At 43.0% G+C, this 5421-nt stretch overlaps 1 pseudogene; it reads right to left on the bottom strand.

Moving 5' to 3' along the window:
- Positions 1–2040: 2040 nt before the first annotated feature.
- LOC146637980 (histone H1-like) lies at positions 2041–3490 on the bottom strand (annotated as a pseudogene).
- Between the last annotated feature and the right edge of the window lie 1931 nt (positions 3491–5421).

Genomic DNA, 5421 nt, shown 5'->3' with positions numbered 1-5421 from the left:
CAACTATTACCCTAATTCACCTCAGACATGGATTATCCCATGTACTCTGTTAACATTAATGTAATCAGTGACTTCTCTTAAGCAAAGTCACTCCACTCATATATTATTATTATGGGTTCAAAAGTGGCCAGCAAATGAGCCCATAATAAACTATTCCATAAATACCGTAATCTCTTATTTGTTTTACCCATGTCACTTGTCCGCTTCAGCTGAATCTACCACAGCATTCTCAAAGAAACAAACATTAGCAATACACATTGACTGTGGTCAGACGGAGGTCAGACACAGGTCAACCGATTCTAGAGGTGCCATAAAACACCATTAAGTTAACACTCGCTGTGGAAACAGTAACACTGGTCTCATCACAGTATGTCTCAAACTATATTAATTTCTCCATCAACATATGCCTGTAACTACAGTTTTCTTCACACATAAACCCAGAAATCTCGTAGTAGAGAAACATTAGCCAGTATTCCTATAAATCACATGATCAAACACATGAAGAACCATAATGCTGTAAAAACGAAAATGCAAATGTTAGCGCTTGCGCAGGCGTATGCATACTTTGTCACAGATATCTCTGTGAGCACACAAGCTAGTGAATGACGCACACATAGTAAATTCACAGACACAGAAAATGGCATTTAAAATGTTAAATCATCACGCAACCTCGAGTGTTGCTGTCATCTTTCTGCTCCTGTAAAGGGAAGCACACACAGACTCATCTGCACCCCTGCCAGGCGGGGGTCAACTTCACACAGTCGTGTTACATCAGTAAAGTCTTGTCAGCTTTTGTCAGCTTTTACCAGTCAGTCAGTTTGTTTTCCTTTCACTCACTCATTCATGCATTCATTCTTTCTTTCTTTGCTGATAGTGGAACCTATCGTCGCATTTAGTTTCCACTCTCAGCAAAATGACGTCATTTCAAAAAGAAAAAGAAGAACTTTAGTTTGGATTACATCGCTGAATCCTTTTGGACTGGGACTGTCATTTAATAATTGTCCCAAATAAGTGGCTTTCTCCAGAGTCCATTTAAATGTGGAGAACTCACTTGGCACAATTTTCTCGACGACGTGTAGCGCTTTTAATTCCCGACGTGCAGATCTGCTTAAAGAACAGAGATTATCAAACAAAACTTTCAGTGCACTGTGAAAGTATCAAAATAAAAAGGCCTTGTTAAGTCATGACACAAGCTCCTCATCTCAGGAGGGTAAATCATACCATTAGCATGGTTTATCATACCATCATACTAATCGGCAGGCTCAACTTCACAACAAAAGAAAAATCATCAGCTAGATTCACTCCAAATCAACCATCAGCTGCACAACACACAACATAATCCTAATGTCTTATTAGCTATGAGTTTAATTACCAGGTCTGTGCTCTTCACTCATTTAGGCCACAGATCTATTTTATTCAATTTTCCTTTTCCCTTCATCATAAAACATGTGACATGCTGTCATGCACTTCACAAAACAGTCTGTTCTGACGTATTCAGAGTTGTGTATCTAAATACAGGATTCACTCGCACATCAAAGCAGGAAACTCAGTGTTTTAGAGTCTCTACTCAACACACAACAACTCCAACACATCTCATTCACTCATACTAGAATTCAGTCACCTTTCATTAATCTAAAACCAATCAACTAATTTGCATATCAGCTATTAACCCACCAAGTTGACAGGACGACAGAAAAGCATGTTCAAAATAGTATCACAAAAGACAATTTCCCTCATACAGTAAATTACATGTGCTGCCTCAATCAAGCAGGAAGCTTCTCCCAATTTACCATTTTAACAACTAAATTTATTGTCTGATCACTGGTTGGTCAAACCAGGATCTTTTTTCTCACAAAAGTTAAATTGTTGTCCTGCAACTTGGAGAGTCAATTTTTTTTCTTTAGGATAAATTCAGCATTTGATAACAAGTGTCTGCTAAATTGACACTATTGTAACACTGATGAAAGATAACAAGCTAATTTTCATTACATGTGTTTGTGTTATTAGGCAGGTCCAATGCATGTCTGTGGAGCTGCATCTCCAGCAGAGCATGTTCTTAAAGCTGCCTTTCCTACACACTTCTCTGCTATTATTTAATCATTTCTTAACTAATGTGCTATGAGTCTTCATGAGTCATTTTGTGTTTGGAATTGTTAGTAGGGTTAATGCATGTTCTGCTTGTGTGTGTGTGATTTTGTATATGTTTCTATTTTCGCAATGTTTCAGACTCCGTCTCAATTTTCCAACTTAAGCAGTCAGTTTTCTTTTCCCCAGGTTTGCTAACCCAAATTTTGATTTCCCACATTAAATAATTCCTATGTGTTCTCACCTAGTCTTCTCACTCTGTTGTCCTCTCCCACTTCAACAGTCCAACAGCCGGCAGTTCTCCTTCAGCTTTGTCCTGTGTCCCACTGTCTCTTCTTGCCATTTTACTCCACAGGTGGCAAATGTCAAACTCCAACTGTTCAGTTCTCCTCAAACGTTTTCTTCACATGCACAGTGAAGTCACAGCCACTCTCACTATTGTCCTCTGATGCGGTTGACTTCGTGCTAGTGGCTGAAGTGCTGCTGCTGCTGCCTTCCTGGGCGACTTCTTAGCAGCTGCTGCTGGTTTCTTGGCTTTGGCCGCGGCGGGCTTCTTGGCTTTGCTCTCAGTAGCCTTGTTCATCTTGAAAGATCCGGAGGCCCCGGTGCCCTTGGTCTGCACCAGAGTGCCCTTCGCCACCAGACTCTTGATGGCAGTCTTGACACGGGCCTTGTTCTTGTCCACATCGTAGCCTCCGGCAGCCAGAGCCTTCTTGAGGGCGGCCACGGACAGGCCGTTGCGCTCCTTGGAAGCGGCCACGGCTTTCACAATCAGCTCGCCCACGCTGAGGCTGACCTTCTTGGGCTTGGAAGTCATCGTCTTCTTCTTCTTGGCCTGAACCTCGGCGCAGGGCGCAGGGCGTGTTTATGATGGAGCCTTTCCCACCACAGCGCTGGCACGTTGAACGCATCATGAAGGGTCCATTTCTTTCATGTCGCTAGCCAGCATGCTAGCTGCATGTGGCTTGCCCGAGTCACTCAGTCCTTTTTGAGCATTTCAACATGCTGCCACCGCCATCTTGCTCGCCCCTCCGTGGAAGTCATCCAATCAGACAGGAAGATGGGTTTGCTTTCTTCTGCTGCTGTTTATCCACATTGCTGCTGCTTTGCTGGGACTTTTTGTGCTCAGGACTTGCTGCTGTCTCTTTATCATGGAGCTGCATTCCTTATCTTCAGGGAGGAGTGAGCTCGCTTGTGAGGTTGAGAAACACATGGCACTGTAAATAAGTCAGCCAGAAACTTGGCCTGCATGTTTCCAATGATGTTAAACTATAACTTTCTTCCGACCGCTGCATGTGGAAAATTGATTCAGGTCTGCTTTTCACCTGAAAGTGACAACTAAGACATTTCATTATTATCATCACTGCTTAATCAACACATATCTCTCTCTCTCTCTCGCTCTGTGTTTTTGTGAACGGTCCTTTCTTAAAAGCAGAAAATGAAATTATAGTTGTTTTTTTTTTTTTTTTGGTTGATCAACACAAAACCTTTTTCCTATGATTATTTTTTTTCTACAATATAAATTCTCCCTCTTATTCACTCTTTTTTTTTTTTTTTTTTTTATTTACAATAGCTGGTGACCTGCAAAATCACCGCTGTCACTCACAATCAAAGGCAATTACTCTTGCACAGTGCACAAAAACACTGTGATGTCAGACACATTCACACTCACTTTGTCATCTGCAAAAATAAATCACATGGCTGATGATATGTGCCATGGTGATCCGTAAATATGATCACCAGTTTATTTAACTATTTTTCAACCCAACAAACAAATAATCAAAAACATGATGCTGATGTTATGAACACTCTACACACAAGTCAAGATGCAGGAAAACTGCTCATGGAAACGTTGCACACTCCAGTTATCACAGTTATCATAGCGCTGTTTCCCTCTCTTAGAGTAGTTCTCAGACAGCTCTCGATCTGATAATGTGTAGCCTGCTCATCAGCTCAGAAGAAAAAAAAAAAAAACTGCAACGCAACATCACACAGTAGTTGCTCTGCCCACAGCGGCAAAGTCTTACACTTTCATATTCAACTCAGCTTCTCCATCATGTACTTTTAGATGTTTCATACAGGGTTGAGCATATTAGTTGTTTTCACAGATGTGCTCTATATCTCAACAATGGCTCATAATAAGACGAAAGTCTTCCACACAGGTCAAGTGCCTCTATGCACTTCATTAGTTTAAATATTTACCTATATCACTTCACCTCACATGTCATCGTACTGAATTTAAGCAATCACAAGCGTAATGTAGATGACTTTTAACAACTATCCACCTCAATTACGTCTATGGTCTGGCACACAGGCTGAAGAGTTAACGTTTTGTGTCAGCAAGGGGTGGGGGGACAGCCACCCACCAGAGCATAGCTGCTGATGTGGGCTGGCCTTCTCCACACGCTCTTCAAGGCTGGTGTGTTTTCTGAAAACTTCTAACATTTTAATCTCTTCCATTTTTAAGCCTGCGATTAACCGCACGGCTCAGGTCCGCGTGAAACCCGCGTGACCGCGCTCGCGTGAACCCGCGCAGCTGTGGAGCCGTCGCTCTCTCTCTTTTTTACATAAATACTTTGTGCTGCCAGGAGCAAAGTCCAGCACAAACGTCTGTCTCCCTCCGACTCACTCTTGGTTGCTTAGAAACCCATGATAACAACAACAGTCGGTGTCACAGACCACATGTTCTGCTCCGCACACACTCACACACAACAACAACAACGATGACAACAATGACAACGACAACAAAAACAACACAAAATAGGCCTATCGTCCAGCACAGTCTGGACCCCGCGGAACTTCTCAACGCCCCACAAAGCGGCGGAGAACTCACCTCTAGCCACACAAAGTAGCGAGGAACCTCTTGCTCCACAAAGTAGCAAGGAACCCGGGTATCGCTACACAAAGTAGCGAACTTCTCAACGCCTCACACAGTGGCGGAGACTGCACAACGACACGGTTATAGAGTCGGCCTCTTTAAACTTACTTGGCGTTGCTTAGAGTGTAATATCAGCCCGAATCCCGCCGACCGTCATTCATCGAGGAGAAAAGACAGACCGCGAATCCACAGGAACTTCTTGGCTGACGTCAGTCTTTCAGCGTGCCTCTCCCCCCCTCGGTGAATGCGATTCCAGGGCTCCGGCTCTCGAAGGACCAATTAATGTTAGGTTTGTAGCATAAACCTATTCGCTGGAACGTTAAGACAATATAATTACACTGCTAAGCAAGACACAAATAGGCAAAGTTCTTCATGTTACTCGTGCACGGGAGAGAACCGGACAACCGCTTGACTCCAGTTGGTCTCGTCCGTCCTCCTGTAACACTGCCCTTTTATTG

The sequence above is a fragment of the Diplotaxodon limnothrissa genome, linkage group LG2, assembly GCF_057381915.1.
Source record: "Diplotaxodon limnothrissa isolate DT_005_m linkage group LG2, D_limnothrissa_male_GT1.1, whole genome shotgun sequence".
NCBI classification, from domain to species: domain Eukaryota; kingdom Metazoa; phylum Chordata; class Actinopteri; order Cichliformes; family Cichlidae; genus Diplotaxodon; species Diplotaxodon limnothrissa.
The sequence above is the reverse complement of the archived record's forward strand: the minus strand, read 5'-3'. Positions and strand labels throughout refer to the sequence as shown.